We start from the raw sequence: 25,823 nt of genomic DNA on the forward strand, positions 1-25,823 counted from the left end.
TTATACATTATTTACATAATTCACATAATTAAGGATTTGGAATGGTGAAAAGTTAAATAATAATAATAATAATAATAATTGTGGTATTTGAGATTGCACACATGTCAGGCCAGTGTTATTGCACAAAACAGATAATACAGATAATATTGTCCAGTTTCAACCTCTCTAAGTGTGTGTGTGTGTGTGTGTGTGTGTGTGTGTGTGTGTGTGTGTGTGTGTGTGTGTGTGTGTGTGTGTGTGTGTGTCAGACACTTAGAGGGAGGAGTTAAAAAGTTTGATGGCCACAGGCAGGAATGACTTCCTGTGGCGCTCTGTAGTGCATTTTGGGAGAATGAGTCTGTCACTGAAAGTGCTCCTGTGATTGAGCAACAAGCCATGGAGTGGGTGCGAGACATTGTCCAAGATGGCATGTAGTTTGGACAGCATCCTCCTATCTGACACCCCCGACAGAGAGTCCAGATCCACCCCCACGACGTCACTGGCCTTGCGAATCAGTTTGTTGAGTCTGTTGGCGTCCGCTACCCTCAGCCTGCTGCCCCAGCATGCAACAGCAAAGAGGATAGCACTGGCCACCACAGACTCATAAAACATCTTCAGCATTGTCCTGCAGATGTTGAAGGACCTCAGCCTCCTCAGAAATAGAGACGGCTTTGGCCCTTCCTGTAGAGGGCTTGAGTGTTCTTGGCCCAGTCCAGTTTATTGTCCAAGTGCACTCCCAGGTATTTGTAGTCCTCCACGATGTCCACACTGACCCCCTGGATGGAAACAGGGCTCACTGCTGCCTTGGCTCTCCTTAGATCCACCACCAGCTCCTTGGTCTTTGTCACATTGAGCTGTAGATGGTTCTGCTTACTCCATGTGACAAAGTCCCCCACCACAGCTCTGTACTCAGCCTCGTCCCCCTCGCTGATACATCCAACCACAGCAGAGTCATCAGAAAACTTCTGAAGATGGCAGGACTCTGTGTGGTAGTTGAAGTCTGTGGTGTAGATGGTGAAGAGGAAGGGAGAGAGGACAGTCCCCTGCGGGGCCCCGGTGTTGCTGACCACTCTGTCTGATACACAGTGTTGCAGGCGCACATACTGTGGTCTGCCAGTCAGGTAGTCAACAATCCAGGACACGAGGGGGGGATCCACCTTCATCGCTGTCAGCTTCTCACCCAGCAGGGCCGGCCGGATGGTGTTGAAAGCACTGGAGAAGTCAAAAAACATGACCCTCACCGTGCTTGCCGGCCTGTCCAGGTGGGCGTAGATGCGGTTGAGCAGGAAGATGATGGCGTCCTCAACTCCCAACCGGGGCTGGTAGGCGAACTGGAGGGGGTCCAGGAGAGGTCTCACCATGGGCCGCAGCTGTTCCAGAACCAGTCTCTCCAGGGTCTTCATAATGTGGGAGGTCAGTGCCACGGGTCTGTAGTCCTTGGCGTCACTGGGACGTGGCGTCTTTGGCACAGGAACGAGGCAAGATGTCTTCCACAGCATGGGGACCCTTTGGAGACTAAGGCTCAGGTTGAAGACATGGTGAAAGACTCCACATAGCTGAGAGGCACAGGCTTTGAGCACCCCAGGATGGATACCATCAGGGCCTGCAGCCTTATTAGAGTGGAGTCTGGTCAGCTGTCTTCTCACCTGGTCAGCAGTGAGGCACACAGAGGTCACAGGAGGGGTAGGGGGAGGGGGAGTCAGGCTGGAGAGAGGTGTTAACCGGAGGGCTAGAGGAGGGGGAGGTAGGGCTCTCCTGGAAGGAGGACAAGGGACAGTGAGGGGGGGAGGGGGAAGTAGTGGGGTTGGAGGTGAGACAGCAGTTGTGTTAATGGGGGGATGGGCAGGAGCAGGAGCATCAAATCTGTTAAAGAACAGATTGAGTTCGTTGGCCCTGTCCAAGCTGCCTTCAACTCCTCTGCTGCCAGCTGGTCTGAAGCCAGTGATGGTCCTCATTCCGCTCCAGACCTCCCTCATGTTGTTCTGCTGGAGTTTACGCTCCAGCTTCCTCCTGTACTTCTCCTTAGCCTCCCTGATCTTCACCTTCAGGTCCCCCTGAATGGCCCTCACCTCCTCCCTATTCCCAGCTCTGAAAGCCCTCCTCTTAGCATTCAGGATGTTCTTGATGTCCTTTGTTACCCACGGTTTGTTGTTTGGGTAACACTGAACAGTCCTTGCTGGGACAGTGCAGTCCACACAGAAGTTTATGTAATCTGAGATACACTCAGTCAGCCCATCTATGTCCTCTCCATGTGGCTCACAGAGTGCATCCCAGTCTGTCACCTCAAAACATCCCTGAAGTGTCTCATAGGCCTCCTCCGACCATCTCCTCACTGTCCTTGAGGTCAGAGGTTGCCTTTTCACCAGAGGCACATAGCAGGGTTTGATGTGAACCAGGTTGTGGTCGGATCTGCCCAGTGGGGGGAGGGGGGAAGAGCTGTATGCGTCCCTGACATTAGCATACAGCAGGTCCAGGGTCCTCTCCTCTCTGGTATGGCAGCTCACGTACTGGGTGAAGTTAGTTAGTGTGGAGGTCATGGTGACATGGTTGAAGTCACCCGAGATCACAATGAGGGCACTCGGGTGTTGAGTCTGGAGTTGGGCAATGGCGGTGTGGGTGACGTTACACGCCGACGTCGTGTTGGCAGAGGGCGGAATGTAAACAGCAACGGCGATGGCATGTGAGATTTCACGTGGCAGATAATATGGCCGGAGTCCCACAGCGAGCAGTTCAATGTCCGGGCTACAGATACGCTGTTTAACCGTAATGTGACCGGGATTACACCATCTGTTGTTAACTAGAACGGCAAGCCCCCCGCCTTTACGCTTACCGCTCTCGGTGCAGTCCCTGTCGGCCCGAACAGTCTGAAAGCCGTTGATGGAGACGTTGTGGTCGGGAATGTCCGAGTGTAGCCAAGTCTCCGTGAAGCACATTAGACTACACTCCCTGTACTCCCGCTGACTCCGGACTAACGCTGTTAGCTCGTCCATCTTACTAGCCAGTGACCTCACATTGCCCATGATGAGAGAGGGGAGACACGGCTTAAAACTCCTTCTCCTAAGCCTTCGTTGCCTGGACCCCTCTCTCTTCCCTCGCCGTTTCATTCCACCTCTGCATCCTCGATGTGTCCTCCTCCAGATTTCCGTGGGGATGTCTGTGGGCCGGGGCGCCCAAGACGGCGCCTTGTTCGGCTTCAGCGCAATCAGCTGGTCCCGAGTGTAAACAAAGCGGGCATTAAGTTGCTTCGCGACGGTGCCATGGCTTTCCAAAATTCTCCCAACTCGCATAATTTGGGAGAGTGTAGTAAAGTTGTGACTTAGTGTCTGGAAGTCACACACGTAAGAAACAAAAAAAAGACGGTTGAAAAGAAACAAAAAAGACAATTAAAGTTAAAGTAAGAAGACTGAAGACGGAGCAACTACAACAGGCTGCATGCACGTTGGCGCATGCGCACTAACAATTTTGGGCGGCCGGCCACTCCTGGGAAGGTTCACCACTGTTCCATGTCTTCACCATTTGTGGATAATGGCTCTCACCCTTTCCAGACTGATAGATCTCAATTACTTTCTTTCTCAATTGTTCTTGAATTTCTTTGGGTCTCGGCATGATGTGTAGCTTTTAAGGATCTTCTGGTGGACCTTACTGTGTCAAGTAGCTCCTATTTAAGTGATGCCTTGATTGTGAACAGGTGTGGCAATAATCAGGCCTGGGTGTGGCTAGAAAAATTGAACTCAGGTGTGGACAACCACAGTTATAGTATGTTTTAACAAGGGGGGCAATCACTTTTTCACACAGGGCCATGATGGTTTGGATTTTTTTTGCACCTTTAATAATAAACACCTTCATTTACAAATTGCATTTTGTGTTTACTTGTGTTGTCCTTGACTATTGTTTAAATTGGTTTGATGTTCCGAAACACTTAAGTGTGACAAACATGCAAAGGAACAGGAAATGAGGAAGGGGGCAAACACTTTTTCACACCACTGTATGTGCATGGGGCATTTAACTTGACTGTTCTGCTTTCTGCTGTTTACTAGGAACAAATGACACACTGTTTGTAGAGATAATGTTCATTTACTAATTACTACAAAAGTGTGTGTGTAATATGTGTTTGTCAAAACTAACATATTGGTCCCATTACCTGCTGGTAGTAATGTGGAAAATTAAGCCCTGATACAGACAAGATTGTTGTACTTTGCATATGTCAAACCTTTATTCATCATTAGTCTTAACGATCACACTCAGTTCAGTAGTCATTAAGTGTTTTTAAAGACTGGTCCCACAGCATATCAAAGGGGGGAATTTTCATCAGATGTGTGCTTGGCCATCAAGTGCATATCATACTGGACATGCTGCGATGATAGCTCAGTTATGACAAAACACACAGCTCACTTTGTTCTTGTCAATGGAACCATTTGGCAACTTTTAAAAAGTAAACTTTCCATTAAGATTCTTATTGGCATCTATTTTGGTATCTCACACTCCTCATCTACTCAAAACGTAACGTTACTACTCTTTGGCAAACCCAAACAAGTGTGTGTGACGTGGCTGTTGTTTTTGTTTCCGGTCTAGCTAGATCCAATGCTATCAGTAAAGAGAAAATGAAAACCATGGGTGCTGCCTACACTGTGTTATCCTCCTGCTAGAGCCCAACAGGCTTAAGATAGGCAAGTTTTAAACGTGTTTTTAGCCTCTAAACATGTTCAAAATGTCATTTAAAGTGCCTAGGCATGTGCAGTGATTCCTTCCGAGTGAACACAGTGAATCTGACTACTGTAGATGTGAATGAAATGCATGAAAGTTCTGCTAATTCAGCTGTGTTTAGTTCCGGTGTTGATACTGCAAGGAGTGCTTTGGGACCGTCTACAAACTACAACACAGAAAGAAGATAGAAACATATTTTGTAAGTGCTGTAGTAAAACTAGCAAGAGATAAATTATAACTTATAATTATAACTTATAACATTAAATTGATAGCCTACGTATTTTTGTTTTATCTCTTTTCTGTGTTGTAGTTTGTAGACGTCCCTAAGCACTCTAACTGCCGTCTCAACACCGGAACTAAACACAGCTGAATTAACAGAACATTCATGCATTTCTGTCACATCTACAGCAGTCAGATTAACTGTGTTCCCTCGGAAGGAATCACTTCACATGGCTAGGCACTTTTAATGACATTTTGAACATGCTAAGAGGCTAAAAACATGTTGACCGGAATTCTCCTTTAAGTCTGTTGGGTGCTAATGCTAGCACCCATGTTGTAGGCAGAACCGATTGTTTTTGTTTTTCTCTCTACTGACAGCACTCCAAATTTACTCATATCTATACCCTTCACACCCTCATTAATAAACATGCCCACCAAAACAAAAACATTTTCTCTTTTTTTTGTTTTGTAGATTTAGAAAAAGCATTTGACTCAAATTGGCATTATGGTCTGTTCTTAAAATTAATTTAAAAAAGTTGTGATACCTGTGAAATTATGAAAACAATGTATATAAATAATAAATGCTCTAAAAATTGGAAATATGGAAATATATTTTTTCTTTCAAAGCAAAGGGATTCAACAGGGCTGCAGTCTCAGCCCCACCCTGTTTAACATTTATAAAAGTGAATTGAATCATTAGAACAATCAAATATCCCTGGTCTCACCCAGTCTGGCACAGAAATTAAATGTCTACTGATGATCTAATATTGTTACCCCCATCTAAGGAAGCGTTACAAAAGCAACTGGATCATCTACAAAACTTCTGGATCTGGCCCCTGACAGTTAATCTGGAAAAGACTAGAGTTAAGCTCTTCCAGAAACAACCCAGATGTCAGAGAAACCCAACCAGGTTCTTCCTGGGCTCCCCTGACATAGACACATATTTAGGACTGAGAATTACATCTACAGGGGATTTTAATCTGGCATCTAATGATCTCAGGGACAAAAGAAGAAGGGCATTTTATGCTATAAATTTTTTTTTAATTAATTAATTAAATAATTAATTGGGATACAAAAAAGAGCAATTGAATTCTACAAACACCTAAAATAAAGTGACCCTCACTTCTACCATTATAAAGCCCTCCATAGCCAAGAGGAGAACTGTCCCCTCAGCCAGCTGATCCTGAGGCTCACCTCTTCTAACAGAACAGCCCTCACACAATCTGGCCCAACCAAATCATAGCTAAAGAAAAGATACAGTAACTATTGGACATCTACCACAAAAAACTGTAAACAAACTTCACTGCTATTTGCCTCCAACCAGACAGTACACAGTGGCAAACTACCTAAGCACTGTGACTGATCAGAAGCTGAGAAAGACATTAACTATGTATTAACTATGAGTCAGTGATTACACTTCAGGCGTGTTTGTTTCGCATGCACAAACAGGCCGCACTGAGGTAAAAGGGTACAATAGATTGTTTGCTTTAGAGCAACAGAAGTCTGGGACAAAATGAAAGAGTATGGTGTAAAGTTCAATGTCTCTTATAAAACTGTAATGTCATGGACAATAGTGTTTTAGAGAGATATAAGGAGCTTATACAAATAGTTATATGTATAGTATGTTTTAAGTTATGGAAGACAAGGTGCTGTATGACCCTACAACCGACTGTCATAACCAGCGAGGAAGTTTGCAAGCAAGTGCTCACTGAGTTGAGAGGATCATCATCTCTGGATAAAAAACAGCTCCTTCCTTGGGACATTCTTAACTTGTAATGTTTGCACTTTAGCACATGCACTTTACCACATCCATTTTAAGTCACTATTTGCACTTTATCTTGTTTGTCATGTTTGTAAATTGTTGTTTGCTGTTTTTAGTGTTTTTCACTCTCTAATGTAAGCCAACTAATAATAATAATAATAATAAATTTTATTTGTAATGCACTTTACATTTAAACAAATCTCAAAGTGATACAGGTAAGAGCATAAAAGCAAGGTAAAAAACATCAGTGTGAAAAATCTGTAAATAGTGCAACAACATTTTTGTGCAAGGTTAAAACTCATAAGTTCTTTTTTACAAATCTCGATAGTCTGTGGTGCCCTCAGATGGTCAGGGAGGGCATTCCAAGTCTGAGGAGCGGCAGAGCAGAATGCACGATCACCCATGGTGCTGAGCTTAGTTGAGTTTTTTGAGCCGAGGGATTGTGTTGTAGTGAGAGGGATGAGTAGTTCTTTCAGGTAGGGGGGGGCATTTCCATAGATACACTGGTGGGTGAGAATTGAGACCTTATATTCAATCCTAGCAGAGACGGGAAGCCAGTGAAGTGAGTGGAGAATGGGTGTGACGTGGTCGTACTTACGCACTCTCATCCGTATCCTTGCAGCACTGTTCTGAACATGTTGCACTTTCTGCAGACTCTTGTTAGGGATCCCGATGAGAAGTGCGTTACAGTAATCCAGTCTGGAGTAGACAAAGGTGTGGACCAGTTTTTCAGCATCAACTAGGGTGAGTGTAGAACGGAGTTTTGCAATATTTCTGAGATGATAGAAGGAGATCTTGCAGAGGTTTTTGACATGGGCTTCAAAGGTGAGTTGTGGATCAAATCTTACACCAAGATTGGTGACTGTTGTGGAGAGGGGAATGTCTTGACCAGAGATAGTTATACCGGTTATGGAAGATGACTGGACTTGATGTGAGGTGCCAACAAGGATTGCCTCGGTTTTGGAGCCGCTTAACTGGAGAAAATTGTGTTTCATCCACACCTTTATCTCCTCCAGACAGGTGGTGAGTGTTGAAGACGATGATGCTGTTGCTGCAGTGGGTTGTGAGTCATATTTCATGTACAGTTGTGTGTCATGACTCCATGGCGACTGATGACAAGGCCGAGGGGGAGGATGTAAATGATGAAGAGGATGGGGCCAAGGACTGACCCCTGGGGGACTCCGCAGGTGACTGTGTGTTGCCGGGACCTTGCGCTTCCAAGTGAAATGTACTCTGTTTTGTCAGTGAGGTATGATTTAAACCAGTTCAGAACAGTGTCAGTGAGTCCAGTGGCTTGGTGTAGCTGGTTGAGGAGTAAGCCATGATCCACAGTGTCAAAAGCAGCAGACAGATTGAGGAGCATGAAGAGGAAAGGTGAGCCAGCATCAGCTGCCATTTGTAGGTTGTTTGTGACTCTGACCAGGGCTATTTCAGTGCTGTGAGCAGGGCGGAAACCAGACTGGAATTTTTCAAAAAGGTTTTTATGCTTGAGGTGGTCCTGGAGGTGTGCGGCAACAACTTTTTCCAGTATTTGGAGAGGAATGAGAGATTGGAAATGGGCCTATAATGTGTAAGTGTACCGGAATCAAGGGTGGGTTTTTTCAGAAGTGGTCTGGTTATGGCAGTTTTGAGGGCAGATGGAACATTGCCAGACTGGAGGGAGTGGTTTATTACAGTGGTAATCAGAGGGCTTAGGGCAGAGGTGTTTGCTTTGACTAGAGCTGTAGGAGAGGGGTCGAGGGCACAGGTGGTGGGTTTCATCCTTTTGATGATCTTCTCAACCTCTTGCTGGGAGATTTCTGGAAAGCAGTGTAGGGGCTGGAAGTAGACGAGCTGAAAGGACTATTGCCACAAGGATCACCGTTTATCAGTTGACTGAACATAAAATCATTAAGCGTTACAGATTAAGCAGCCATGCAATATTAGAGTTACTGGAGAAATCAAAGATAACACAAAATCTCCGAGCATTCACATCCATTCCAGCAGTTATTAAACTCCTTGCTACATTGCAAATGTTGGCATCAGAATCATTTCAAACAATTATAGCATCAGCAATGGGAATTTCGCAGTCGACACTCAGCCGTATCATAGCAAACGTGCTTAATGCTTTGCTACAGCGCAATTCACGATATAGTGGGCGGAGAAAGGCGCTGCTTAGCCAATGAACTGGAGGTTTGGTAAATGCGATGTAAGCTGTTGAATCACAGCGTGCGCTTTCTGCGGGTTGGCCATGGCGCTGCTAACGCTACATTCGCAAATGTACGTACATCTGGACCTGAGAGACAACCAGCACAACATCTGTTCATCTCCTCACAGCTCTTACCTGCTCATTTAGTCCTGCACTTTGTGTTTTTCATGTGTTTTTTTCTTTCTTACATTTAACGATTTTTATATTAATATACTGTTCTTTATTGACCCTAAACAAATTAGTTATCGACACACACACGTTTTTTTCTTTCCTATAATGTTCTTGTTTTTTATATTTACATATCTCGGTTTACTCAATTTAAACTTAATATATGTATTTTTTTATGCATTTTTTCTCATCATTGAATTGTATTATCCTTTACACTTTGGCAATGTTTTCCTGACATTCAAGCCAATCAAGCAATTTCAATTTGTGAAAGAGAGGGGAAAGAGATAAATATATTACTCTGTTAAGTTCTTTCAATCATCCCATATTACTATATATATATATATATATATATATATATATATATATTAGAATAAAGGTCTAGTGAACCAAGATAATGATTATTTTTTTGACTTATATTGCCTTTATTAATAGGACAGATTAAGTAAGGAAACTGGGAGAGAGAGGAGGATGACATCCAGCAAAGGGCCACAGGTTGTTCCAGGTTGGAACATTAAAGAATATTCACTTTATCATAAAATGCCTGCACTCTACAGCCTAATAGCAATAATTTCTTAAAAATCAAATGATAATAAATTTGGGGAACAACACAACAGTAGAGAACCTGATAGACCACTTTATTTTAATCTCATATCCTGAAGGGTCAGCTACAAAGCTGACTCCATATCGCAATGAAAAGTGTACCAAACCACAAAAACACGTAATCTGGTTCTTAGTAAATCAATAATTTATTTATCTATGAAGAATACACACTACTAAATCAGCATAAGCGTAAAAAATTAATGAAAGAATGGAATGGATGAAAACATAGAAATAATTTATTTCGATGGATAAAATTAACAGATTAACACGTGGACAATAAACAGAAACAAGGTAATTGGCCAGATGTATAAAACCAGCACAGCGGCTCAGATTTAAGAAGGGAGACTTTAATACAGAGAGCCCTAATTTCCCAACTTCTTTCAAACAAAATCCAGCGAGCATCAAATCTGTTTAACAGGTGAGCAAGGTTTGGAGAGATATTTGTAGACACTGCCTGCGGGAGGATGATGGTGAAAGTCTGCGGTGGCGGTTCTGTAATGGCTGAGAACTCACTTTCCTCAACTGGCTTGTCCTTTCGTAGTGGCTTGGCTGTTTCTGTCTCGCTCTGCAGCAGTAGGCAAAGCTTCGGGTCACCATCAGATGACAACCGAACGATTTAGAGCTAGTTCTTTAGTTCCAACTTTTGGCGAGTCAGAACACAAAGATGGAGAAGATGATCTTGGTTGAACTGGAGCAGTTTCTCAAATTATTTGCACTTCCTCAGCCCTTCGTTGGGACTTAGTCCGTCGACACATGGGCAGCTTGTGTTTGAGAAGGGGAAAAAAAGGACAAAAGGATGTCCGGATAAAGGGGTTGCAAGAGAAAGTAAAAGAAGAATATGACATATTTTATTAATCCCCCAAGGGCAAATTACATTTTTACACTCGGCTGTTGCACACATTAAACACAGGCCTTAAATACATACACATGCCCAGGACATACAGTATACATACACTAATTAGAGAGATGTCAGAGTTAGGGGACTGCCCTCCGGTTCCCAAGCCAAATTCCTACGCACTAAGCTACTGTCAACCCCCTCTTCCTTTTCTTTAAAAAGACAAGAAGGAAGAAAAAGAAGCATGCAAGTCATCTCTTACTTAAAAGGTCTTGGTCCGAACAGGGCAGTGTCCAAAGACACCAATCCCTCCCCTCATAACTTTCTGACCCTCAACATATTTTAAACTCAACTTTCTCTTTCTGATATTAAGTATATCTAGACTCACTTACCTAAATCTCCCATAATTGAAACCTAGAGATATTTAGCTGCAAGTAGAAAACAAACATCACTAACATTATTATTCAGCATGAAAACATAATGGAATATTATACATTATACACATCAAAACATTGAAAAGCATCACATAATTAGTGATGAGGTCACAACAAAAAAATGGAGGCACTCTTACGATTATATAGATGACTATATAGATGTATATAAATGTATGTATGTATGTATGTAAGTATATATATATATATATATATATATATATATATATATATATATATATATATATTAGAGCTGGGCAGCGATTAAAATTTTTAATCGCGATTAATGGCATAATTTCCCTGATTAATCGCGATTAATCGCAAAATAAAATAGTGAATTTAAAAGTCGTGTATATAGTGCAATTTTTTTTTAAATGTTCCGCCATATGAACAAAAGTGCCGTAACATTTGTTCTGCAAAAACTTACCAGCATTTTGTTTATAAAGTAGCAGTTAAATAAAATATTTAGTGTACATCTCAACTTAAACATAATGTATTTATCATGTCCAGAGTTGAATTCCATCTGGTTGGAACGTGTTGCATAAGTGACTCCTTCTTATGTCCACGTTCTTCTGTTGTTGGTCTAACTCTGCAGCACTTACTGGACTGGGTTTAGAGCCCCACAACTTTTCTGCACTTCACAAGGACACTGTCCAATGCACTGTTAAGCAGAGACACTATGACAAACGCTGGAGACCGTGCGCAAAGCAGGGGACATGATCAGAAGGCAGAAGGCTCGCAGCAGTGATCAGATTTCATATCTATTCGTACAATCCGTGCTAACTGCGGGGACTTTATTTGACACATTCCACTGCTGTGCAACTTCAATAAAGTGTTCCGCGTATGTTTCAGCATAATGTCTCTCCTCTGTTTTCATTACAGTCAGAGCATGTGAATGCAGCGCCCACATTTCATCAGTATAAAAGCACTGGAACTCTGAGATAATTCTGGTTACCCAGTGAGTCCAGTAGTTCCCAGTATGAGAAACAGCGGGTGCATGTTGTAGGGTGGTCGCTTTTGCAGTCCTCTCCTTTTCATTCAACTGGGAGTCTGATAGTGCGTGTTGAGGGAATCTCATACCTGCCGTCATTGTTGGAATTCTCAGACCGATGTCCTCCACCAGACCGATGTCCTCCATAACACTAATGGGCCTGCAGTCTGTAGCTATCCACGTTGCTATGGCATTTGTTAGCGTCTCTGGCCTTTGTTTATCTAAACTTACCCACACGCTGCATCTAACGTAGCCTGTCAAAGCCTTGCGCCACTGTGTGTTTCGTTGAATGATTTGCTGGTATCAACTGTCAAGGTGATATTTCAGACTGGAAGTACTCCGGTGATAAGAAAATTTAACTTTGCAGTATTTACAAAGCCTGTGAGCAACAAACTTTTACAATAATAAAGAAATAATAACAACTGCGTTACCGTTACATTAATTAATTAATTAGTTAACGCGATAATAACGCGTTAACTTGCCCAGCCCTAATATATATATATATATATATATATAAGAATGACAGATTGGAACTTTAATTATGTAGAAGCTGTAGAGGCAGTGGTTTTTCCACGGGCGCTAACGCTGTGTTAAATGCTATGTGTGAACTTGGTGCATGCATTACTAGGGGTTCAAGCCCGAGGGCCTGGGAACGTTCACACAGCAGGGCTGTGGAACACTGTTGTTTTTCTAAGGATTTTTCTCCATCTCCTCATCTTCCATTATTATTATTCTCCACGTGAAACTAATGCTACAGCCTAAACCCGTTTCCTGTGCCTGTGTGTTGGTTGCGTGTTGGTTGCTCTGCTGCTCACGACATACCAGTTCAGTTTGTTAGATTTGCTATTACAGCGGCTAACTGTCCGCTAAACACTTATTCTTATAGCAGTTCTGCCTAAGCACTCACATATCTTCTCATTTTTTAGCGACTTTTGTTAAATAACAGCTGTTTTAACGCTTGGTAGCTAACGCTACCTTACTTTAGCTTAGCTGCTAACAACTTTAGCTTAGCAGTTAGTTATGTCGGCCCCCTCTCCGACTTTCTCCTGCTCGGTGTGTGAGATGTTTAGTTACTCCTCTGCATCCTTTAGCGGTGATGGCGTGTGTAACAAGTGTAGTTTATTTTTGGACGTGGAGGCGAGGCTTAGTAAGTTAGAAGTCCGGATCCGCACCATGACAGATCAGTCGTCAGTTACTGTAGCTAACCTCCCCCCGGTAGTCAGCACGGGCCGGCCTGAGCCTGAGTTAGCCTCTGGTAGTTCCTCGCGAACTCCGGAGCAGCCAGGACATAGTGGCTGGGTTACTGTGCGAGGACGAGGAAGAGACAGTCGTAAGCTTTCCAAGGCGTCGGACCGCCACCAGCCTGTTAGCGTTTCTAACAGATTTTCCCCACTCAGCAACCCCCCCGCTGAGAAACCAACTCTGGTTATCGGCAGCTCCATTCTGACAAACGTGAAGTTAGCGAAGCCGGCGGCCGTAGTTAAGTGCATCCCGGGGGCTAGAGCGGGCGTTGAGTCTTATCTGAAACTGCTGGCTAAGGATAAACGTAAATACAGCAAGATTGTTATTCACGTTGGCGTTAATGACTCCCGGTTACGGCAATCGGAGGTTACTAAGATTAATGTTGAATCGGTGTGTACATACGCGAAGTCAATGTCGGACACCGTAGTTTTCTCTGGACCCCTGCCAAATCTAACCAGCGATGACACGTATAGCCGCATGTCGTCATTTCGCCGCTGGCTATCGAGGTGGTGTCCAGATAATGATGTGGGCTTTGTGGATCACTGGCAGTCTTTCTGGGGAAGACCTGATCTGATTCGGAGAGACGGCATTCATCCCACTTGGACTGGAGCAGCTCTCATTTCTAGAAACATTGACAAGTGTATTGGTGGACCTAATCCTTGACAATCCATAGTTGGGACCAGGAGGCAGAGTCCCAGTCTAACACACTTCTCTGCTCCTTTATTCCAGGTGTTACCTAGTAAAAATCCCATAGTGACGGTGTCTGCCCCCCGACCATTAAAATTATTTAAATCAAAGGTAAACAGAAGAGGAGCTGTGCATGAAAACCTCATAACAATTAAAACCACAAGTGCAATAGTTCAAAAGAATAGGAGAATTAAATGTGGACTCTTAAACATCAGATCTCTCTCTTCTAAAGGGGTACTAGTAAATGAATTAATATCAGATTCTAATATTGATTTATTTTGTCTTACTGAAACCTGGCTGAGTAATGGAGAATATGTTAGTCTAAATGAGTCCACCCCCCCCAGTCATATTAATACTCACATTCCTCGAGGCACAGGCCGAGGAGGTGGAGTTGCAGCTATCTTTGATTCCAGTCTACTAATTAGCTCTAAACCTAAACTAAATTATAACTCATTTGAAAGTCTTGTTCTTAGTCTTTCACACCCAAGTTGGAAATCAATGCAACCAGTTCTATTTGTTATAGTGTACCGAGCACCTGGTCCATACTCTGAATTTTTATCCGAATTTGCAGAGTTTCTATCGAACTTAGTGCTAAAAACGGACAAAGTTATTATTGTAGGGGATTTTAATATTCATGTGGACGATGAGAATGATAGCCTTAGCACTGCGTTTATCTCTCTATTAGATTCCATTGGCTTCTCTCAAAGTGTACATAAACCGACTCACCGTTTTAACCACACCCTCGATCTTGTTCTGGTATATGGTGTTGAAATTGAACATTTAATAGTGTTCCCACAGAATCCCTTCCTATCTGACCACTGTTTGATAACTTTTGAGTTTATACTGCTGAACTACACGCCGTTAGGCAAAACATCCTATACAAGATGTCTATCTGATAGTGCTGTAGCTAAATTTAAGGATACGATTCCGTTAGCATTTAATTCATTACCAAGTCCCAAAGTAACGGAGGACTCCTATGCTATTAGTCCCTCCCGAATCGATCATTTTGTTGATAGTGCAGCAGGCTCGCTACGAATGACTCTAGACTCTGTTGCCCCTCTAAAAAAGAAGATCATAAAACAAAGAAGGTTAGCTCCATGGTATAACACTGAAATTCGCAAATTAAAGCAAATATCGCGGAAACTTGAGAAGATCTGGCGCTCCACCAAACTGGAAAATTCTCGTTTAACCTGGCAAGATAGTCTTAAAACGTATAGGAAGGCCCTCCGTAATGCCAGAGCAGCGTACTACTCGTCATTGATAGAGGAAAATAGGAACAACCCCAGGTTTCTTTTCAGTACTGTAGCCAGGCTAACAGAAGGTCACAGCTCTACTGAGCCAAGTATTCCCATAGCTCTTAGTAGTAACGACTTTATGAGGTTCTTCAATGATAAAATTATAACTATTAGAAGCAAAATTCACCAAGACCTGCCTTTAACTGGCACTGACTTATCTCTAAACTCAGGAACCTTAGAAACAGCTGTAAAACCAGATACATGTTTTGACTGCTTTGCTTCACTTGATCTTTATCAATTTAATTCAATTATTTCTTCATCTAAGCCATCAACCTGCCTCTTAGATCCCATCCCGACTAGGCTACTTAAAGAAGTTTTACCATTAGTCAACACTTCACTACTAAATATAATCAATTTGTCTTTATTAACAGGCTATGTACCACAGCACTTTAAAGTAGCTGTAATTAAACCTCTTCTGAAAAAGCCAAACCTTGATCCAGATGTTTTAGCCAACTATAGACCTATATCCAACCTTCCATTTCTCTCTAAGATTCTTGAGAAAGCAGTCGCCAAACAGCTGTGTGACTTTCTGCATAGCAACAGCTTATTTGAGGATTTTCAGTCAGGATTTAGAGTTCATCATAGCACAGAGACAGCACTTGTGAAAATTACTAATGACCTCCTAATTGCTTCAGACAAAGGACTTATCTCTGTACTTGTGTTATTAGATCTTAGCGCTGCATTTGATACCATTGACCATTATATCTTATTACAGAGATTGGAACATTTAATTGGCATTAAAGGGACTGCTCTAAGCTGGTTTAAGTCTTATTTATCAGATCGATCTCAGTTTGTTAATGTTAACGATGAATCCTCTGTGCACGCCAACGTTAGTCATGGAGTCCCACAAGGATCTGTGCTCGGTCCAATCCTGTTCACTTTATATATGCTTCCTTTAGGCAGTATTATTAGGAAACACTCCATAAACTTTCATTGTTATGCAGATGATACTCAATTATATCTTTCAATCAAGCCGGATGAAACTAATCAGTTAGCTAAACTTCAAACGTGCCTTCAAGATATTAAAACCTGGATGACCTGTAATTTTCTAATGTTAAACTCCGATAAAACTGAAGTTATTGCTCTCGGACCCAAGCACCTTCGTGACGCACTATCCAAGATATAGTTACTCTGGATGGCATCACCCTGGCCTCCAGCACCACAGTGAAGAATCTTGGAGTCATCTTTGATCAGGACATGTCCTTTAATTCCCATTTAAAGCAAATTTCAAGGATCGCCTTTTTTCACCTACGTAATATTGCAAAAATCAGGAATATCCTGTCTAAAAATGATGCAGAAAAACTAGTCCATGCATTTGTTACTTCTAGGTTGGATTACTGCAATTCTCTGTTATCAGGCTGCTCGAAAAATCCATAAAGACTCTACAGCTGATCCAGAATGCTGCGGCACGTGTTCTGACAGGAACCAGGAAAAGAGATCACGTTTCTCCTGTTTTAGCTTCTCTGCATTGGCTTCCTGTAAAATTTAGAATAGAATTTAAAATCCTTCTTCTCACCTACAAAGCTCTTCATGGTCAGGCTCCATCTTATCTTAAAGAGCTTATAGTACCTTACAACCCTAGGAGAGAACTACGCTCCCAGAATGCAGGGTTACTGGTGGTTCCTAGAGTCTCTAAAAATAGAACAGGAGCCAGAGCGTTCAGCTATCAAGCTCCTCTCCTGTGGAACCAGGTTCCAGTTTGGGTCCGGGAGGCAGACACCGTCTCCACATTTAAGAGTAGGCTTAAGACTTTCCTTTTTGATAAAGCTTATAGTTAGGGCATAGAATCGAATATTGTTAGGGAGTAGTAGTTAGTCACATTGTTTTCAGATTTATCTATCATATAATATAACTAAAGGGAGACTTGGCATACAGCCCGATCCGGTTGGGGAGAGTTCTGGCCCGGCCGGGCTGGAGCTCTCTTTACCTCGTCTCTCTTGGTTTTGTTGTAATAGTTTTAGACAGCTGGGGACTTATTTTGATACACTAGTTAGGGCATAGAATCGAATATTGTTAGGGAGTAGTAGCTAGTCACATAGTTTTCAGATTTATCTAACATATAATCAAGAATATAATAGAACCAAAGGGAGACTTGGCATACAGCCCGATCCGGTTGGGGAGAGTTCTGGCCCGGCCGGGCTGGAGCTCTCTTTACCTCGTCTCTCTTGGTTTTGTTGTAATAGTTTTAGACAGCTGGGGACTTATTTTGATGCACTGAGCTCCTCTCTCCTCTATCTTTCCATCTTTTCATTTATGTGCATCCATGTCCCAGAAATGCTTGTTACTAACCTATTTCTGGGGAGTCATTCCCCGGAGTCCTTATGTTCTTTTTTCCCCAGCATGTTCCCTTGGATCAGAGAGGCTCCGAAATCAGGGTAGCAGCTATTGCCATGGTTCCGCTACACGTTCTGTGATGCCATGTTCAACTGCTACATTGTGGTGCCCTGCTACGTCCTGCTACGTCCTGCTACGTCCTGCTACGTCCTGCTGTGCCTTGTAATGCTGCACAGCGTCCTGCTATGCCATGAACTACCACAAAGAACTGCTACAAACTACTAATTTTTTCTATTTTTGTTATTGCCACTCTTCATTCTAACCCCAACCGGCCCGTCAGACACCGCCTACCAAGAGCCTGGGTCTGACCGAGGTTTCTGCCTAAAAGGAAGTTTTTCCTCGCCACTGTCGCACTGTTGCTTGCTCTGGAGGAAACTAGAACTGTTGGGTCCTTGTAAATTCCGGAGTGTGGTCTATCTGTAAAGTGTCTTGAGATAATTCTTGTTATGAATTGATACTATAAATAAAATTGAATTGAAAATTGAATTGAATTAAACCGTACATGGTGGCGGTGTGCCATTTTCAGGACTGGTCCAAAACTTAGGCGGACCTCAGGCGCAACAATTGACCCACTTACACCACTGGGTGGCGCGATACCGGAAAAATGCGTTTGGCCCTATAACTCCCAAACTGTCCATCAAACATTTAAAAACCATATATTCACGCGTTACGTGGATACAACTGAATCTCGGGATATAGGCCACGCCCACTTACGCCTAGAATTTTATGTGTAAAATATCCCGATTATCGAAAACCAACTTTTTCAAACTCCTTGTAGACCATGCGATTGATCTGCATGAAACAAATTTGGTACAAATCATCTCCAGACCGACCTGACAAGAAGTTGTTAAATTAATATTTATAGAATAAAAATTTTGCATATTACGCACAAACAAATTTGTGTAGCTAACTAACACCAACTTTGCCATATCTCAGCCAAAATAAATCCTGTAAAAGCCAAACTTGACATTATTCTTTGGTATAACGCTCTGAGGCTCCAAAACAAAATTTAACAAGAATTGGCCACTAGGGGGTGTTACAAGTACAAAATCTTTGTATCTCATGAATGGCTCATCCAATATTTACAAAATTTGATGGGTACCATCTAGGGCCACTCCTGAGGCCACCCTTACAGTAGAGTATTGATTGGTTAAAGTGGTCATGGCTTATGGGTCCCATGTTTGAATTAACCACTTACACTAAAGTGAATTACCTTAAATCAACAGGGCAGATGTAGAATGGGTAGTTAACCTGACTTACCAAAAATAACACATGTGGACCACTAGGTGGTGCTACAATGACATCAAATGTGTTATTGCTTATAACTCCCACAATACACATCGCACATTAAAAAAACTTTACACCCACATGTTCAATAAATCAAGTTGAGTTGCCATTTCTGTTCAAGGTTTTTTTTTGCTTTTTCGAACGCATCCTAGGCCATACGACAAACCTGTCTTTAGATGGCCACCACAAAAAGTTATTCACAGAATAATAGCATTTGACGACTAAACAAATTTTCTATTGCAAGCTATCAAACACATATTATATTATTTCTCGGCCAAATTAAATGTTATCAGCAAAGAACTTGAGGGCAGCGTTTCCCATCCCACCCCGATGCTCTGTACCAAATGTGGCGAAGATTGGCCATTAGGGGTCGCTATAATCAACATGTATTGATTTTGTCTAAACTCAATGCATTTAGATGTGAAATATGCAATTGCAATATCTCTGTCACAGTAAATGCTATCAACACCAAACCTGTGGTGACTGTTTGGCATGCTGCTCAGAGGCTCTGTACCAAATGTGGTAAAGATAGGCCATTAGAGGGCGCTATAATCATTGTAGACCATTTCGGGCTATTTTATCCCTTCTGAGGTTTAGTGTGTCGTATATGACGCCAAACTGCACCTCTGATTCCTAACTTTGTAACTTAATAATATAACTAGTAGAAACATACAGTCTTTTGGAGCTAAAAACTAACAGTGTTTTTTTTTACAGAAGGTTTTGTATCCAGCCTAGAAACCCAGAGTTTTTTGTGGTCATTGTGCAATTAATCCATATTGTGACATGCAAGATTCATACACTGTATGTAGGAAATGTGAATAATTTTTCCTTTATATGAGTTATAATGTTCAATATGTTTATTTGGGCACTGGATGACTCCAAATATTTATAATTGTTTTAGACAACACAAATGTTTGTGGGGCATTGCTAGGGCTGCACAATTATTCGAATTTTATTCGCGATCACGATTTTGACTTCCCACGATGAAATTTGCGTGATCGAGCTTATTTTTTTTTAAAGCGTCATTTCATAGAACGCTCCGGGTTTTTTGCATAGCCCATCTAACGCTCCGTTAACCTCTGTCTGATCATGTGCCAATCAGAGTAGTTCCCTGCACCCCGTGCAGCTTAGTTTTTAGATGTAGACAGTCCCAGAGGACAGAGTAACTGGAGGAAAACTCAACAGATAGCAGTCGGTTATACGTCGGTCTCAAGGTTTACCAGTTTACCAGTTAACGCAAAATGTTGTCCCGTCTGTGTTTTTTCAGAAAACAGCAGTGACCAGTGCTAGTAGGTGCTAGTAGCGTCTGTTAGCTGTAAGCTCCTTTAGCGTTGCGTCCTCGCATCCGCTGCATTGCTGTTTATATGGATATGGTTTAATTTTGCGTTACATGACCCATTTCTTCTGTAAAGCTGTGCCTGTGTTTGGATCTCTCCTCTACTCTCTCTCCTCATTCTCTTCGCGCCGCCCGGCCACACAGCGGCCGCCGGTCCACACTTCTGACATTTGTCTACAGTTTTAGTTTTATATTAACACAGCTGTATATTGTTAAGTATGAGGGGCAAACCTGTATTTGTACCAGTGTTTCCGCGGGTAACTGCTATCGCGGTGGCCATGGCGAAGAACACAGAAGAAGTTATTGAATGCAACTAACTTATGGGTCAGCGCAGTGACGATACAGACATTTCATTCACACGCCGTGTGTGTCCGCCATTCGACCCGTGCTGGACCCGTTCATAATGAGTCAACCGTCTCTCTGTGAGTAGCGTCCATCACACTCCCTCTCGCAGTTATAAATAGCCTATGTGACGATAAAATATGTTTTGGTTAAAATCAACAAATAATCGTGAGAATAATCTTGATCAAAATTTTGATCAAAATAATCGTGATTATCATTTTGGCCATAATTGTGCCACCCTAGGCATTGCTGTGTGTGTCATATGAATATATGTCTGTGAGATTCATGTTGTTTTATTTTTTATTTTTTTTATGGTCCTACAACTTTTTTAACATTCAAGTGACCTCAGTGCAGCACAAATATTCTAATAGCTTAATAGTTTTTCCTGAAAAGAAATGATGTTCTTAGATCGATTATGGACAACAGGGTTGAAGCTTTTATAGAAAATGAAAACAGACTGACCAAAAAATCCTTTAGGGCACTGGGATATTTGTTATGCCAATGTACTGCCGACCTAGCGGCTCACACCTCTTGATATTTACTGATGTTTGCATTTTGCATCGTTACGCTTTGGGTTCTGGTTTTGTTGACCAAACAAATTATCCTAGCTAGCTACCAAACATGACATGTATCATATCTCAGTCAATTTAAATTCTATCAGCAAAAAGTTTATAGTTCAACATTGCATTACAATGCGCTATGCCTAATTTGGTAAGTATCTGCCATTAGGGGGGACTTATAATCAATGTTTGTGTTTTGGCCTCAATACATGGACTCGATACCTGAAGAAGATGGGCCATTAGTTGGCGCTTTTGTCAACGTAGATCATTTTTGAATTTTTTCCTCTAATCAGTTCAATTCAATGTTAATTATAGTATTAAATCATAACAGTAATTATCTCAGGACACTTTACAGATAGAGTAGGTCTAGACCACACTATAATTTACAAAGACCCAACAATTCCCCCAAGAGCATGCATTCAGTGTGACAGTGGCAAGAAAAGAACTTCCTTTTAACAGGAAGATACCTCAGACGGACCCTGGCTCTTGGTGGGTGGAAATCTGCCTCGACCAGTTGGGGAATAGGGTATTTGATCAGACATTTGGGAAACTATCATACACATGTTTCTTATAATATAAACATCCTTTTCTTTTAATTGTAGATTAGAATTTCCAGTTGTGTAGCCTGATGCAGTTTATACTCTTCTGGAATGCTGCAGCACTAGCAGGTCTCAGGGTGGGTGTTAACAGGGTCATAAAGTGGAACTTCTGTCCTGGGATGTCCACTGTCCTCTTGAAGTCTTTAACAGACTTGCCCAGAGTTCAGTTCACACTTCTATTTCATCTTTGTTAGGAGTCACACATGCGCAGTATATAGGTAGCTAGCTAGTCAGTTGCAGAGTATGAGGGCGTGCCACGCTAGCAATTAGGCAAGCATTATAACATGTGTTACAAAGTGACTACAATAGAGCTGTTTGGAGCAGTTTGTGAACAGTGTTTTCTTAGAGTCTTTGGGGTGGACTGGGGTTTTTCAATTTGTAAACCTATTACATGCACAAAAAGGCATTAAGATGTCTGAAAACATGGCGGCGGCGCGTGAACAACGCGAGGCTCAGCGTCTCTCCAGGATTTGCTATTTAGTGGTTTTTTATCTATTTTTCACCGGACTTTTTTTCCAGAACAGCACCACGTTGCTGTGCTACAGCAGACAGGAGCTTCTGGAGCTTCGTAACTACAATGCTGACAATTTTATCGCCGATCTCCGACTCATCTCAGAGATCTCCAGAACACCGGAGGCTGCCCACTTCTCCCGGCCGGGCGGAAGGGCACGTAGGCGGCGACGAGAACGTAAGCAAAGGCGGGGTAGGCGCGGAGGAGTGCGAGCTAGGCTAAAACTAACACCACACCGGCTGCCTCTACCCAGCATTTTCCTCGCCAATGTCCGTTCTCTGGCCAATAAAATGGACGATTTACGATTATCCATCACGAATGACAGACGGATTATGGACTCAAACGTTATGATCTTTACTGAAACATGGCTAAAAAACAGCTGCCCGGACAATGCTATCCAGCTAACTGGACGCCATACACACCGAGCTGATAGGATAGCAAATGACTCTGGCAAGACCAGAGGCGGAGGTTTGTGCATTTATATTAATAAAGCTTGGTGCACAGACTCTGCTACTACCGAGAGTCAATGCTCAGAGAATGTGGAGTTTTTAATGGTCAAATGCAGACCTTATTACCTCCCAAGGGAATTAAGTTCGATTATCCTCACTGCTGTGTACATCCCCCCAGATGCTAATGCTAAGCTAGCCAACAAAGAACTCTACGCGGCCATTAGCAAATATCAAAACAAACACCCAGAGGCTGCCTTTATTGTTGCCGGTGACTTCAACCACTGCAACTTGAAGACAGTCCTCCCCAGATTCCACCAACATGTCTCCTGCCACACCAGAGGAGACAAGACCCTGGATCATGTCTATTCCAATCTGGCTGGAGCTTACAAGGCGACACCCCTCCCCCACATCGGACAATCAGACCATCTCTCCCTATTCCTCACACCTCGGTATTCACCACTAATCCAACGTGTGAAACCTACTGTGAGGACATTAAAGGTGTGGCCAGAGGGCTCAGATGCTGTGCTCCAGGACCGGTTCAGGAATACAGATTGGAACACCTTCTATCACACAGATTTGGATCGGTACGCCTCATCCGTACTGGACCACATCTCTGCAACCATTGACTGTGTCACCACCCATAAACGCATCACCATGTACCCCAACCAGAAACCCTGGATGAACAGAGATGTTCGTCTACTGCTGAAGGCCCGCAACACCGCCTTCAGGTTAGGGGATGCACAGACCTACAGTGCAGCCAGGGCTGAGCTGAAGAGGGGAATCAAGAAGGCCAAACACCACTACAAATGGAAGGTGGAGGACCACTTTTCCAACTCAGACTCCCGACGTATGTGGCAAGGCCTTCAGATTCTCACAGATTATAAGAACACAAACACCTGCCCCGTGTCCTCTGATGTCTCCTTCCTCAATGAGCTTAACATCTACTATGCTCGTTTTGAGAGAGGGAACACCACATCTGCAATCAAGGCAGCCACTACACCAGACCAACCGCCACTGACTCTTCTCTCTACTGACGTAGGAGCGGCCCTGAGCAGGATTAAACCCAACAAGGCTGCGGGTCCTGATGGCATACCGGGACGTGTCCTCAGAGCGTGCTCTGGGGAACTGGCAGGAGTGCTGACGGACATCTTCAACCTGTCCCTGGCCCGCGCTGTGGTACCGACCTGCTTTAAGACTACCTCCATCGTCCCGATTCCTAAGAACTCCAACCCAACCAGACTCAATGACTACCGCCCGGTAGCTCTTACCCCCATCATCACTAAGTGCTTGGAGGGGCTGGTCCTAGCACATCTCAGATCCTGTCTACCCCCCACACTGGACCCCCACCAATTTGCATACAGGCAGAACAGGAGCAGAGAGGATGCTATTTCTGTAGCACTGCACTCTGTCCTTTCTCACCTGGACAGCAAGAACACTTACGCCAGAATGCTGTTCTTAGACTTTAGTTCAGCATTTAATACTGTCATCCCATCACAACTCATTACCAAACTTACAGACTTTGGCATCAGTTCACTCATGTGTAACTGGTTGCTCGATTTCCTGACCGGTCGACCTCAACATGTTCGGCTGGACAACCACACCTCATCCACCATCATTATGAACACTGGAGTGCCACAAGGTTGTGTGATTAGTCCCTTCCTCTACTCTTTCTTCACCCACGACTGCAGACCTGTCCATGGCTCCAACGCCATTATCAAGTTTGCAGACGACACCACGGTGATTGGCCTCATTAGAGACAACGATGAGGTTGCCTACAGGGAGGAGGTGGACCGTCTGGCTGACTGGTGCGACAAAAACAACTTGCAGCTGAACACCGAAAAAACCAAGGAACTCATTGTGGACTTCAGGAGAAACGCTGACCTACACCCACCCATCCACATCAAGGGGACAGCGGTGGAGCGTGTGGACAGCTTTAAGTTCCTGGGTGTCCACATCTCTGAGGACCTGAACTGGACGACCAACTGCTCCAAACTTATCAAAAAGGCGCACCAGCGCCTGTTCTTCATGAGGACCCTGAAGAAGAACCATCTGTCCTCAGGGATCCTCAAAAACTTTTACCGCTGTACCATTGAGAGCATCCTCACTAACTGTTTTACTGTTTGGTATGGGAACTGTTCTGTCGCCGATCGGAAGGCACTGCAGAGGGTGGTGAAAACTGCCCAGCACATCGCAGGGGCACCACTCCCTACCATCAAGGACATCTACAGGAAGCGGTGTCTGAAAAGGGCCGGGAAAATCACAAAGGATTCCACTCACCCTGCACATACACTCTTCTCCCTCTTGCCTTCTGGGAGGCGTTACAGAAGCTTACGGACCAGAACCACCAGGCACCGGAACAGCTTCTTTCCTACAGCTGTCACGCTTCTGAACGCCTCCTGATACAACTATAAGAATGGCAACCCCCCCGTCCACCCATACAATAATAATACATGGACTGCCCTCACACGCACACACATACCATGGACTGTCCCACACATACACATATGTATATAATCGTTATATATTCTGTAAATCGAATCTGCCATTATTTATCCTGTATTATAAATCCGCTAATACATATATAATCCTTTTACTAACAATCCTTTTACTAACTCTCCTGTATATTCTGTATAATCTGTGCATAGACCTCCCATAGTTATATTTATACACTACATTTTATAGTCCCTTACAATTATTTACTTTTTTGCTTATACATATACTTTATACTCTGTATAATCTGTATAAATCTGTCATAGAGCTCCCATATTTATATTTATATATTTTTACACAACATTTTAAAGTTCCTTACTATTACATTTGCTTATACATAAAATTATATACAATATTTATACCCTGTATAGCAATTCTGGATAGATGTGGATCACATTTCGTTGCTTGTACTTGTGACAGTGCAATGACAATAAAGTTGAATTGAATTGAAATTGAAAAAGATATAACACAATAAAGGAAAGGGAAAAAGCCAAAAAGTATAATATCAGCACTTATTATCACAAATATTTTATTATGTGTTCATGCTAAATAATAATGTTAACTATATTTGTATTGTAAATGCAGCTAAATATCTCTAGGTTTCAATTATGGAAGTTAGGTTAGTGAAACTAGTGATATTTAATGTCAAAAAGAGAAGGATTAGTTCAGAATAATTAATTTGATCTTTGACACTAATTTTGGAAAAAGACCTTTAAATAGAGACGTCACCAGGATGGCATGCTTTTCCTTCACTTCTTCTCTTTTTACAAATCTGTGCACCTTTCTGTTTGCGTCTCAATGACCCTGTGGCCGA

The 25,823-nt window shown here is 42.8% G+C and overlaps 1 protein-coding gene across 3 annotated transcripts in view; it reads right to left on the reverse strand.

The window, feature by feature from the left end:
• The window catches only part of nlk2 (nemo-like kinase, type 2), an 83,012-nt gene that overhangs the window by 14,352 nt on the left and 42,837 nt on the right, over positions 1-25,823 (reverse strand). The window lies entirely within an intron of this gene.

The sequence above is a fragment of the Etheostoma spectabile genome, chromosome 3 (genome assembly GCF_008692095.1).
Source record: "Etheostoma spectabile isolate EspeVRDwgs_2016 chromosome 3, UIUC_Espe_1.0, whole genome shotgun sequence".
Lineage (NCBI taxonomy): Eukaryota > Metazoa > Chordata > Actinopteri > Perciformes > Percidae > Etheostoma > Etheostoma spectabile.